The following is a 15,046-nucleotide window of genomic DNA, read 5'->3' as shown; positions in this document are numbered from 1 at the left end:
ATCAAAGCGTTTGCGCAAGAAGCACTGATTTCGGACAGTAGAATATCAGTGTTTTTGCGCAAAATCAAGTGGCCAGTGTAGACATCTGGCAAGTTATTCCACAAGAGCGGCCACCAGTCTAGACGCAGCCCACATGTTTTTGTTCATATTGAAGTGCATTGTCAAGGAGTAAAAGGAACATAAAACTAATTATAGTTAACTCCCCAAAAATTGTGTTCAGATTTCATACGAATGTTTGACTTGGTTCCTGTTTGATGTTAGTCAGTTCACCAATCTCAATAATTAGAAAACTTTCTAGTTGTCTCATATTTATCATCTGTGTGATATGCGGTGTTAGCTCTGACACTCCTGATACCCCAAATAATGAATATGGAAGCATTTCAACAGCAAAGATTCTTCCTTGTTTTATATAATTTCATGTGATTATGAATCTAGATATCTCTCTTACTTAATGAGATCAGATAGTAATGTTATATAGTGTGAAACTGTAACTTTTTTGCTTATGATTTGCTTTCCTGAAAATACAAAAACTTTTCATGTCTTGACATTGGCACAGTTTTATGTGATATTAAAATATAATGGCACAGATATATTTTTATGAGCAAAGAGGCATGTTTCCATCTTTCCCAAACTCAGTAATGAGAACAAACACAACAACAACTTGCACTGGTTTTAAGGGTGCAGGAATTGATCCTTAAACTACAATGACGCATATTTTTAAATATACTTTCCCCCTTCTGATTATTACTTTTTTGAAAGTTATAAAGAAGGAATTCTAGCAGGCAAAAGGTCTGTGTTTTATTTTTACCAGTAAAATTTAGTGCAAAAAGATTTTTTGTCATCTCTGAGAAGAGTACAGGAATCAGAATAAATCCCAGCACATTGAACACATCTGTTATGAACAGAGAAATTTATTCTCCCTGAAAATGAAACAGACTCGTGCTATTTTAACAAATACATTTGAAAGTTCATGTTTGCAATTTTATTTCTTCCACTTATTCAACAAGGATATATGAACAGGATTTTGGAAAAGATCTTTGAATCTTTATGTCAGGTGTATTATGTTCAACACTTGGAGATGACTCGGAGTATGGGCACCAAATAAAATGCAGAAAATGAAGAATCTATGTATGGGGGGAAATAATTCATAACAACATTTTGTAGAAACTATGATAAAAGTCAGCGTACAGTCTTTTTAACATTAATTATTTTAGAGCCATTGAACAGTTATGGTTGTAGTTCCTCCCTTCTGATCCCTGAACTTGGATACAGATGTGTATTTTCAAACAAATATTTTGCAAATTGGGGTCTTTTATACTATTTTACTCAGCCAAAACATACACTGAAGGCAATTATGCCTTTAGAATACGCACATACTGATTTGTCTCCCTTTCATTTAGGGACATCTTAAGCCTCTGAGTGAAAACCTCAGGATGTGTACCAGTTTTTATTACATTAAATTTCAATGTTTCATCATGAAATGGAATTTCTAGCCACTTTTATTTGGGGAAAAATATATTTATTCAAATTATTGACAAGTTTATCCAGGGTAGTACAGGTATAAACTAAAATCAGCCAAATTCTGAACACAAGAGCATTCATTATCTTAATGAGCTGTTAACTTGAAAACATAGCTGGGACCAGTAAAATATTCATGTCTTTAAGTCAGGCAGTATAACACTATCTTTTTTCTTTACTTTACATATGATTTGTTCAGGAACTGTTCTGACTTTACCCACTTGACTTGGATGAGTGGGCTGAAATATCAGCTAGATAGCATTAATTTCTGTGCTATTTCGTTTTCACTGTTTTTCTTTGTTAACATTCAGTTTTATTCCTCCTGACTTCTCATTTTCTTACTGAGTTGGGTTTCAGCCAAGATTCAAGCTATTAGAAAGCTGAAAATGGTTCCTTGAGTCACTGCTGAGTGTTATCCCACTGCTGGTTGCTCTGGTCTTTGCCAACTCACAATAGTACAGATGGTTGTTGGTGAGTCTATAAACAAGATGGAAGTTTCTTCAGGTATGTCTACACTACCACCCTAGTTCGAACTAGGGTGGTAATGTAGGCAACTGGAGTTGCAAATGAAGCCTGGGATTTGAATTTCCCGGGCTTCATTTGCATCTCGCCGGGCGCCGCCATTTTTAAATGTCCGCTAGTGCGGACTCTGTGCTATGCGGCTACATGCGGCATGGACTAGGTAGTTCAGACTAGGCTTCCTAGTGAAACGAGGAGTAACGGTAGTTCGGACTAGGAAGCTTAGTCCGAACTACCTAGTCCGTGCCACGTGTAGCCGCGTGGCACGGAGTCCGCACTAGTGGACATTTAAAAATGGCGGCGCCCGGCGAGATGCAAATGAAGCCCGGGAAATTCAAATCCCAGGCTTCATTTGCAACTCCAGTTGCCTACATTACCACCCTAGTTCGAACTAGGGTGGTAGTGTAGACATACCCTTAGAGTCTTATGAAGTGAGGGAAGCCTTTTATTCATGGGTGATCAGTAATGCAGGCAAGGGAAGGCATAGCCTTCCCAAAATTTGCAGCCTTAGGCTGGGGAAGTTAGGGTCGCAGTGTGGCTACCCTGCTCCCCCCCCCCCCCCCGCCCACCAGGGAAGACAGCCCAGCTCAGCAGTCCAGCTGCCAGGGAAGGATGAAGCTGTGGTGCGGTAGCCTGGATACTGGGGAAAGCTGGGATGGTGGTGTGGCAGCCTAGCTCAGCAGCCTGGCTTCCAAGGAAGACTGGGACCATCACGTGGCAACCTGGCTCAGCAGCTCAGCTGCAGGGGATGATTGGATGGGGGAGCAGCACAGCAGTCCGGCTCCGCCCGGCCACTGTGGAAGGATGGGATTGTATCCCAGCTTTGGGGGGTAGGGAGGCAGGCTGGGGCCACAGCATAGCAGCCCTGGCTCTCCACATGGCCAGAAAGGATTAGGCTGGGAGTGGGTGGGGCTTGGCTCCAGGGGCAGGGCCTCAGATGGAAGGAGTGGGGCTTGAGCTTGCCTTCCCCAGCTGAGCTTTCACCCAGTGCCCATGCTTTTGTTGCATATTTTGCTGTAGTTTAGTCAGCCATGAAAATCCCATGAACTCCGAACTTTTGTTATCCAACTGCAAAGTACAACTATAATAACAATTGTTATAATATGAAGGACTGAGGACTTCCCCTTCCTTAATCCAGACCCACTCCAGAACCATGTGATCTAATCATGTCATGGTTTTAACAAAAAGTAACTTGTAACAAAATGGAATTAATTAAATTAGTAACTGAAAAAGATGCTCAAAATTATTATATTTTGCATACGAAATACCACTTACATCTTTCTTTCAATACAAATTTTTTAAATCATGATAGCAATACATTTCTGTTGACTTAAAAGTGTCTGGTTTCTATGTGAACTTACTGTCATGCCCCCTATTCTTTCTGAAAATTGGCTTTTGAATATGAATATAAATATGAATATGAATAACTCGCAGACACTATAGGCAAAATACTTCATGTGATATTCCATCTTTAAATTTACAATCTGCTGTATGTGTATATTCAATTACTGTGCATGTATCACTATTTATGTGAAGTTAGAAGTATGAAGTCTGGATCTGTTTATTATTCTAAATGTGGTAATGTGGTCCATTACTGATACTGAAACATATTGGCTTAGTACTCAAGGTAACAATATGTAAATGTTTTTGTTTTTCTTGTAAGACCCCAAAGTGGATGGTCCTGGAAAGACAAGTGACCATGCTGCCTGTTGCTGCAATCCATCTTGATTCTAGTATTTTTTCCTTGGGAATGGGGAGATTAAACAAAGGGTTCTTGCCCCGAGGGAAAGTCTAAGGAATGGAAAGCAATCAGTGTCTTGTCTTCATCTGGCTTTTGAAATTTCCTCCTCACTTTAAAAGGTAACATATGAAGAAACGTGGAGACAAACAAATATAAAGAACTCTAAAAAGAGGTAGACCCATGCCAGAGAGAAAAAATACCTCTTTCTTGAAAGATTTTACCCGAACGAAGGACAAGGGGAAAGTAACATATTTTAAAACATTTTATCTTAGTGTATTAGGCTTAATTGGCATGTTTTGTTTATTTTAGATTAGTAACTTACTTTGATCTATCTATTTTCACTTATAATAACTTAAATCCTACTTCTTATACTTAATAAAAACATTTTCATTTATTATCAAGCCTAGAGTAAATAATTGCTACCTGGAGAAGAGAGAAGGAACAACTGTGTGCCTCTCTTTCACTGATAAAGAGGCTGAACTTATAAGCTTTCTCTTTGTAAAATTTTTATAGAGCAAAAAAATGGATTTATTTGGGCTTTTGGTCCTCTTTGGGGCTGTGTTCCTGGGTGCTGTCTTCAGGCTTATAGCTGAAACCTCCCAGAGCTGAGCTGATTCAACATCTGAATAGCTCCGCAGGGGACTGTTACCTCCAACTCTGTTCCTTGACTAGTGGAGACCAAAGCTTCTGGTCCAGCAGGACGGGGTGATGAAGCACCTCCAAAAGATAGGTGGGAGAGCTCAGAGGATAACCAATACATTGGGTGTCAACCCAGTGCAGGTCTCTGTGATCCAATCCATCCATCTATTGTTTGTTACAAACCAAATGAATTCACCTAGCTTCCCTGAAAAGTTTGGTTTTATGTGGTTATTTGTCTGCATTATAGTATTTTTCTCTGAATTCCCTTTACTGTTGTACTGAATGCTCCTAACAGGTATAATAAATGAACAGGCCTTTTTTTTTTTTTACTGGGTGAGAGATTAATTTTTGAATGCTGCAATGCTATTTTAGATAATTGAAAAGAAGTGGTGTTGTTAGAACAAGTAATAACAAAATAATACATGGCAAATTTTAGTCCTTAGTAGTAAGTGCCGCAATTGCTTCATGGTGATCTGCTGCTGCTTCTGCTACCTGCCATTTTTTGACCTTACGTCAGCAGCAAGTTATCCCTGATAGTCTAACGACACTTTAACTGGGTAATGTTCTTTCTTTCCCATTGCATACATTTTTGTTGCTTCAGACACCTGAAAAGTGTAAAGCATTAGTGAAGGTCTATAAGTTCAGGTGACAGCACACTGAAATTGGCAGCAGAACATTTCATCTCATATATAAATCATTCAGAGATGGAACCTACAGAGAAAACTGTTAGATTAGGGGAGAAACAATTTGCCTATCCGTGACTAATATACATTTTAGTCAGTCCCCTGCTGGATTTCAGTATGCACTGTAGCAGAAAGAGTGAACCTGGAGCACTGGGCCTGGTGTTAGACCCGAGGGCTACACCATAATTAGCAAAGTCGGGCCATGCCATGAACACTTACAAGTTCACTGTCCAACATATTAACTTGGCACTGCTAGTATTGCTAAAATGCAGGACCATATATACTGGGCATATGTGTAAGCACACTCCAAGATTAGCCCGATACATCCTGATATAATTCCAGATAAAATGGTTTCATAGAAGCGATGAACAGGGAAGTTTACCAGAGATATCTGGAGCAAGATACAAGGGAAGGTAACAAGCGTATGTCAGGAAACATATAAGGAAGTACATACGTTCTTTATCTCAGTCAATAAAAGTTTGGGTACCTCACCTTTGTATGACCTAGGGGACAACAGAGACTCCTGCTGTTAACTGAGCCATGTTTTGCCACTGGGCACTAGTGTGTTAGCCTGAAGCCAGGGTGCTAGCACTTTACCTTCAGGGCAATAAATGTCTCTCATTGCTTTTGTTACTGAACCCTGACTGTGGTCTTTCTTTATGACTAACATCAAGATTTGGTAAATTAGCATACTACATTCTCTGAAAATGTTAATAACATATGGAACTTCAGGAGCAGAAGCACGGAGCAGTTGCAATAACTTGGTAGTACAAATAACAAACTACATTCCTAACACCAGGTACAAGTAAACTCTATGTAGGGATTTAGATAACAGCCCCTGTTTTTTACATTTATAAGCATGATTATCACCATGATGCAGATATTGGCTCATTATTGGTCTAGCTGCCATTTCAACATGGCTCAAGACAGTGATTTTATTGGTCACTGGTGTGTTTGTTTGTTTTTAAGCTAACTCCTATTGAAAGAGTTCTTCATCTCCAAAACTGGATACATTTGAGTAAGTCCACCTTGTATGAGTGTCCAGGGATTAAAGCTGGACTCTTTCCCCGTGGAATCTGTGGAAGTCTTATCAGTATATCAGTATATCCAAGCTAACAAGGCAATCATTGGATTATCTCAGCTATAATGTGAAACATTTAAAAATAATACAGATCTTATTTCTTGTCTATAATTAGAGATTGTCAGGATGCTCTCCACACACTCATCATATGTTGACTCATTGTCTTCATACGTTCAGGGTTCACCTTTTCACTTTTCAATTTATAGAATCTATTTTATTGGTCTGCTATTCAACACAGATGGCCATTGTTGGTTTTCAGAGTACTGAAGAGCTGGTGGACAATTCTTATCAAGAGACTGATTTTGTTATATAGTTTAAATATACACATTAGGAAATTCAGGAATTATATATTTACTTCATTTGCTTATATATATATATATATATATATATATATATATATATATATAATTCAGGAATTATATAATGTGCTTGTTAGCACATTAATGTAATAAAGACCCTCTTTAACCAAAAATGAAGACTGCAGAAGTTACTTGCATTATTTTTATGTAATATCTATGTATATCTAACTGTAGGTCTCAAGGATCGTGCTTTTTGTTGAGGGTTAAAATAGTTTTGTATTGCAGGAACCAAGATTATTACTGCAGCTAATGTTAACTGTCTTGTGTTCACATGGACAATACTACACATTCATTATTGAGAGATGGTCTCCAATTCTCTTCTGGAGAACTGCTTAGAGTAGTTTGGACCAGTTAAGGAGCCCTGATGGAAAATTTATAAGGTCCTTGGATAGGGACTTTCAAACAAAGAGCTTTTGAGATGGATCACAAATAGACTCTTTGTCCTCAAGGAGACAAAGACATTTTGGAAGGTGATGATAGTTCTATCCCAGCAGCAGGGCTATCCTGGGGAGTGATAGCTCAGTGGTTTGAGCATTAGCCTGCTAAACCCAGGGTTGTCAGTTCAATCCTTTCAGAGGCCATTCAGGGATTTGGGGCAAAAATTTGTCAGGGATGGTACTTGGTCCTGCTGTGCAGGCAGGGGACTGAACTGGATGATCTTTCAAGGTCCCTTCCAGTTTGAGGAGATAGGCAATCTCCCATATAAATCCAGATCTAGTGATGGATTACCAGAAGCTATTTAATTTTTCAGGAAAATATCAAGTTAAAGTAAGACATTACATGTTCAAGTTTTTGTTATTGTGACCCATTTCTTTCTTCATGTGATGTTCTTATGGATAAATGAAATCATACTCTATTATATATATATAAGCTGTTTTATGTCACTTGTTATTAATTTGGTCATAGCTCTCAAAGAATATTCCGTAGCAGGAGACAAATCCAGCTGAACCTGATGAAGATAAATATGGTCAGTAACCAGGAGGTGTGGGCTTATGATAACCACTCCAAAAGCATGGCAAAGTGCAAGACTCTATCCTGCAAAAAATGCAACAGTAGGCCTGTCACTTGAAAGAGGCACCCATGAAGCAACAGAGAGACCACAAATAAACCTCACTCCGAACCACATGAGGCACCCTGAGTTTTATGACTCCCCACTTTGCCTTTTTATCTATCTCATGTTTAAAGAAAAATCTATTTCTTTATTCTACGTTTTCTGCACAAAGGAAATGATGGGGGAGGAATAGGTGTGAGAGTTCAGATACATCCTGACACTGTGTAATGTTAGCAGTGACTGCTGGCACTGTTAGTACAGAGTGAGCTGGTGTGCCCTGGTGCATCACTCCAGAAAGAGCTGGCTGGGGCGCTCTGCTGCAGGTAGAGGCAAAATGCACTCCCATTCAGGCTTCTGGGGTTTTTTAGCAGGCAGTGGGGTACTCCCGAGCATGTTGAACTGCCCTCCCCTCATTCCTACTAATGCTGCTTGTAACTTGCTGTTCCTCTTTTGTCACTCTGAGGGAATAAGAAGATAGCACACAGTATGTGTGCATGCCTCTTCTTCCTCATAGGTGCAAGGTGAGGGGCAGAGATGTGAGTAACCCATGCTGTGTGCCTTCCTCTCACTCCCTGACAGTGACGAAAGGAGAAGAGCAAGAAACAAGCAGGGTCAGTAGGAATGGTGATGGTTTCAGTGCCCCCTGCCTTCCCTAAAGAGTGCCCTTTCCCACCATACTCCCCCCAGAAACCAAACCTCTTCCCTGAGCATCTCCTCACACTCCCTCACTTCTGCAACCCCCACACATACCCAGCCTTGGCTCCTGCACTCTACATCTCCACCACCTGTCCTAGACTCCCCCCCTCAGCACACCACAGCCCCCTGTCTTGAGCCCTATGCACTTCATCCTGAGCTTAAATTCCTTACAGTACTATCCTAATACAACACACTGCACACAGCCCCCTCCCCCAGCCCTGAACCACCCCACGGGGGCAATACAACAGTACCTATAGGAAATTTAAGTTACTTGTACCCTTGAGAGGTTTTAGCATATTTAATGGAAGAACAATGCAGGTCAACATTTCTACATCCCACAGTCTACAGATTTTTCATACCACTGAGAGCTATAGCTATGCCAATGTAAGTTTTCAGTGATGACCACTCCTCAGTAGATCCAGTCCTGTTCCCATTAATATGATGACAAATCACTCAGGGTATGTCTACACTACCCCGCTAGTTCGAACTAGGAGGGTAATGTAGGCATACCGCACTTGCAAATGAAGCCCGAGATTTGAATTTCCCGGGCTTCATTTGCATAAGCGGGGAGCCACCATTTTTAAAACCCCGCTGGTTCGAACCCCATGCAGCGCGGCTACACGGGGCACGAACTAGGTAGTTCGAACTAGGCTTCCTAGTTCGAACTACCGTTACTCCTCATTTCACCCTCAGGGTATGTCTACACTGCAAAGTTAATTCAAACTAACAGACGTTAGTTCGAATTAACTTTAATAGGTACTACACATACAAACCGCTAGTTCGAACTTAATTCGAACTAGCGGAGCTCTTAATTCGAACTAGGTAAACCTCATTCTACGAGGACTAATGCCTAGTTCGAATTAAGTAATTCGAATTAAGGGCTGTGTAGCCACTTAATTCGAACTAGCGGGAGGCTAGCCCTCCCCAGCTTGACCTGGTGGCCACTCTGGGCCAAACCAGAGAAACTCTTCTGCCACCCTCCCGGCCCTGGAGCCCTTAAAGGGGCACGATCTGGCTACGGTATCCGTGCCAGGTGCAAGCCTGCCAGCACCAAGCCAGCAGACCCTGCTCCTGGCACGGCACGAGCCAGCCACCCGCTGCCACCCAGCCCTCCGTGTCTTCCCGGGACTAGACTGGCGGCTCCCAGGAGCCCGCCGGGCCCACAAGAGCGTGCCTGGTCGAGTGCGAAAATAGTGGACCTCATTGAGGTTTGGGGGGAAGGCTCAAATGTCCACGACCTCCGCACTAGGCACAAGAATGTGGCCGTTTAGGGGAGGGTAGCTGCCAGCCTGCCCACTCAGGAGCAGGTTTGCATGAAAATTAAGATGGTCCAGTGAGACCCCCGACCCTGATCGCTGAGCTTAGAACATACAAACATAAGAATGGCCATACTGGGTCAGACCAAAGGTCCATCTAGCCCAGTAGCCTGTCTGCCGACAGCAGCCAACACCAGCTTCCCTGGAGGGGTTGGACTGAAGACAATGACCAAGCAATTTGTCTCGTGCCAGCCATCTCCAGCCTTCCACAAACAGAGGCCAGGGACACTATTTCTATCCCCTGGCTAATACCACACCATGGACCCAACCTCCATGATTTTATCTAACTTCTCTTTAAACTCTGTTCTAGTTCTAGCCTTCACAGCCTCCTGCAGCAAGGAGTTCCACAGGTTGACTATTTGCTTTGTGAAGAAGAACTTTCTGTTATTAGTTTGAAGCCTGCTACCCATTAATTTCATCTGGTGTCCTCTAGTCCTTCTATTATGGGAACTAATGAAGAACTTTTCTTTATGCACCCTCTCCACACCATTCATGCATTTATAGACCTCTATCATATCCCCCCTCAGTCTCCTCTTTTCTAAGCTGAAAAGTCCCAGTCTCTTTAGTCTCTCTTCATATGGGACCTGTTCCAAACCCCTGATCATTTTAGTTGCCCTCCCCTCTGCCACCCTCTCTCTTCTCCTCTCCCACTTCCTTTTCCCAGTCTCCCCGAGTTTTGTTCAATAAAGAGAGTTTTTATTTTTGAACACACGTGTCCTTTATTTTGTAGATCAGGAAGGGGGGCTAGGGAAGGGTAAGTGGAAGGAGGTGAGGGAGGAATGGGGAATGAGCCCCCGATGGGGAGAACTGGGGTGGCTCTGTGCACTCCTCGGGGTGGAAGCTCTCCTGCAGCCCCCTGATTACCCCCCCGGATGGCAGCCTGAGGCAAGTGCAGCCCGGCTGATGGCCGAGTGCTGTGATGTGCCAAGTGTGGGCACACAGGGCACTCTAAGCCAAGACTGCTTTGCAAGCAGGGAACCCCTGAGAACTGTCTGCCGGGGTGGGGGTCGGGTCCCTTTAAGCACAGCCCTCGGCTAGCCTGAGACAGCAGCTCCACTCTCTAAGTCCTAATCTGATGCCCTACCGGCACTGCTTCCGGCCATCCTTAACTTTGGTTCAGGGTCCACTCAATGTGGACATGCTAGTTCGATTTAGCAAAATGCTAATTCGAACTAGTTTTTAGGTCTAGATGCACTAATTCGAATTAGCTTAGTTCGAAATAACTAATTAGAATTAAGTTAGTTCGAATTAGTGCTGTAGTGTAGACATACCCTCATTGATTTTGATGAATGGAGAACTGGGACACAATTCCCTATTCCATTCTCTTTTAAAATTCCTTACTGATCTCCAAAGAACCACAGGTGCTTACTTAAGTTTAATAAGCTGTCTACACTACTTGCACCCTGTAGAAGAGCTAGTTAGAATTCTGTTAATCATAACATCCTAATTTTAGATTCTAGTATTTGTATTCTAGCTCATAAAATCTGGGCTTTGAAAAATTAGCTTATAAATTAATGAGTCATTGATCAAAAACACTGATTTCTGAGCATTTTAGTCACAAAGAATGATTAAATATGAATGGTATCAAAAGAACTGAAGAACATTATTCCTTGCCATATCCATATGTGCACAGCTATAATTTATATTGTGAAAGGTGCATCCTTAATTACTCTGAACAAGGGTACATTCAGAAATTACAGATCAAAATGGCTGTAATTCTTTTCTATAAATCAGAGAAAATTAAAAAAAAATAAGTTTATCTCCCAGAGAAAAATAATTTAAATATAAAAAAAATCAAAATTAGCGCACGTTTATTGCTAGTTTTTGCCCAGTCTTAACCATCTGTGTATGTGTAATTAGGTAGAAGCATGAACCTGCAAACTTCTAAAGAGTCAGCAGATGGTTCATTTCATCATCCGTTACAAGCTATGTGCCTTAGGTAAATTATTTCCATACGTCTATTTGTATGCTTTATTACATGTCAGAGGTGGAATGATTTATGGATGAACAGAACTGTTTGTTGCTTAGGCAAACCCTAATGGGATGACCTTATTTTAGTTTGGCCTCTCTACCTGCTCCACACTTGCACAGCTCCTGCTGTATATGCCATGATTTCTGATACTTGTATTCCAGTAAAACCTATAGTGCAATGATTTATAGTTGAATAGTGCAAGTCTATCAAATCGTGTTTGCCAATATCCTTGAACCCATCTCATTTACTTTGTTCGTTTGTTTCTATGCACATGTATATCTCATATTAGAATCTGGCACAAGATAAACGTGATAAATCAGTGCTAGACAATGGCATTTTAAATATCAAAATTAAAAGTGTGCAATACAGTTATGTTATCTTTACTATTGACACTTTTACAGTTCCGTTTCCTGCCTTTGAAGATTGTACCAGCAAAATAATAATAATTAAAAAGTTAGCCTTTACTTCACATGTTATTTTTTTGGTGGGAGGAGAGTTTGTTTATTTTTAAGATAAACAGAATCAATTACTGGGTTTTGTACTTACATATCAACTGGAGATGAATGGGAGTATTTTTGAGTCTCATATTGGAATACATTCTCTAGATGACTGCTTGGAAACAGCTTCTCATAAGCAATTTCATTATTCATTATTTTATACTCAGAAAGTTCAAAATAATCCATATCGTGTTGTCCAAAGAGTTTTGAAAATACCTTAACACAGACTCTGTATTCATAAACTGAAATGCATCTTGTATTACAGGACATATTTTCTATTAATTTGCACCTAAAACTCGTATTCACTATTTCTTATTCTTCACTACCTTTCAGATTTAATGAAATTGCTATAAATTAAACTGGCATGACCTAAGGAAATGAGCCAACCTACATCCTCACAGGGGAAATATTTAAGACTCATTATCCGTTCGTAACATAAAAGATCAACAAGTCTGGCAAAATATTCCTCAGATTGCTATAAATAAGCCCACAATCTTTTTGTTCTGGATTGAGCATTGGCAGAGTGCAAATATGCAGCATTTTATTCTTTATACATAATGACCACATAAATAAGATTTGTGTTTGTTCACACTTCGCAGTTCATTTTTGCAAGACTCAACAAACCATAACAAATGTGAATCCTAAACAATAAAAGTGTTGTTCAGAGATGCATGTTCTTCATTTTTCCTTCATTGGATGCCTTGGTGATGTCTCTTCCTCTCTCTCTCTCCCTCCTCCCCCTTTCTCTTTTAATAGCCTTTTACTTATAAAAGACATCAAGGGAACATTGCTGACCACAAGTTAGGTCTCATATGAAGGTTGACAGAAAGAATATCGTTATCATTATTTCTTGCAGCTGGTATTTCTTGGAGATGCCCAGTGTAAATGCTCACACAGATCAACTTTGCTTGTGGTAGCTTGAGATCTGATGGTATGATAGCAAACTGTGGTAGATTTTCAGGTCACATGAATCAGAAACAGCTGTATGAAAGTGTTTAAATTAAAATGTTCATTAAGTGTCATAGAAAGAAAGCTGTTTCTTCCTCCTCGGTAGCAATGTAATTGATTTAATACAGGCTGTACCACAAAGTCTCTCAATTTGGGTCCCATTTAGTTAGTGGTGGTGTATTGTTTTAGGTACAAGGCCAAACCAAGCACACAAACAGGTATTATTTTGATATTGTCTTACTACCTGTATTGCAACACCTAATATCATGTTGACTCCCACAGCTTTTGCATTATCAGAAGTGCTGTGGTTCACATATTATAACAATCTTATAGTCTTAAAGAGACACGCCATTGAAATCACTTCCCACAGACCCAATGAAAGCCTCTTGTTTTATCCTAGTATTAATCAGAATCACTATTACTATTCTCCAGATCTATACCAGTATTTCCCTTACAATGTTCTTGAAATTATGGTGGTTTTATATTCTTCTCTAAATATGTCTTTTTGTGTCCATTATCTTGGATAGAAGACTGAAGGCATTACATCTTAGTGCTTTTATGTTTCCTTTTCTGTACTGTCAACAAACATCCAAAATGCCACTAAAACAATTTTACATTTCCATTTTTCTTCATTCAACATTGGAGGATCATCATTTGAATACTAAAGTCTGCATGTTTTAAAATATTTTATATTTATTTTTTTACTTTCTATTTGAGAGTATTTTTTGCAAAATTTATGGCAGTCTGTAATGTTCACTCATCTCTTGGGCACTTTCAGGCATTTATATGTGCTACGACAGTCTTTTACTCACCATTGATGCTTCCTACATGCTGCTGGCTGTTCTTAGTGCACCTTTAGTGACATGGACCCCCAAATGGACCCCTTCTAGAATATAGTCTAATAAAATTGTCTATTTGACCCTCCCCTTACCTATGATTAGGTCCTTTAAATACAGCTCTTTATCTGGTCTCCCAAATCAATGCATTGTCTTCTTGGACTTCTATACTTCTTTATCAGTGGGTGGAGAGGAAGCAGCATGCCAATCACTCTAGGTTCCAACCCAGAGGCCCTATAAGTAGGAACCATGTAGTGCTTACTCCAGTCCATTGCTGCTATTTCCCTAATCTCTTCTTACAAGGCCTTTTTGTCTCCAGCCCTACCTCAGGACCTTCAGTCCTTCTCCCTTTGCTATCTCAGCTGTGTAAGATCATCCAGCCATAGAGTCTGGCTACTTATTTAGCTGCTTTATCCAGAGAGTAGCATCCTTCTCCAGTACCACAGCCCTCCCTAAATGTTGGCCAGGATGAATACCTTCTATGGTGATATTTTAACCCTCTGCTCTGTGCATGCGTTTTGAAACTTATTCTTACTTTTTGAAATGTAGCCTAAAATAGGACTGCGGGATTACATGCTTTTAGGATACACATAGGTATTTATATAAATAACTAGTTCAGGTACTTGAAGAACAGTCCAGCCATTAACAGGCTAGGAACCCACTTTCCCAAAGATATGATACTTACATAATTATTCATTACGAGGGTGTTCTAGTTTCTATTGACATATTTAGTACAGATATTGACACATGTAAAAGGATGTGGTTTGGCTTAGATTGACCATTGATCTGATGAGATATGACAAAATCTGTGTTCCAGCTGGATTCATCAGACTTCACATGTAGACGGATGAAATAGGTCTCATACACTGATGAGTACAAAGGTGATTCCTCATCTCAAATTCTGGGAAGTTATAATCACAAATGATCACCTAAAACCACTTTTTAAAGTGGGAAAGAATTATATCCACCCATCCACAGGCACTTTCCACTGAGACAATGAAGAGAAAAAGGCAATGAGTCAGAAGCTATAGTTATAAGGGTATTCCATCCCAGTAGTACTTTCTTCTGGGATTCAGCGATATTCCAAACAAACAATAAAAATAAAATACTAAAATGAATAAAAAATAATGAAAACTAATTTTAACAAATATTCCAGAGAAGAAGAAACCTAGCTTTTCTGTTGTAACGAT

The sequence above is a fragment of the Pelodiscus sinensis genome, chromosome 1 (genome assembly GCF_049634645.1).
Source record: "Pelodiscus sinensis isolate JC-2024 chromosome 1, ASM4963464v1, whole genome shotgun sequence".
Lineage (NCBI taxonomy): Eukaryota > Metazoa > Chordata > Testudines > Trionychidae > Pelodiscus > Pelodiscus sinensis.
Note: the sequence above shows the minus strand (reverse complement) of the source record.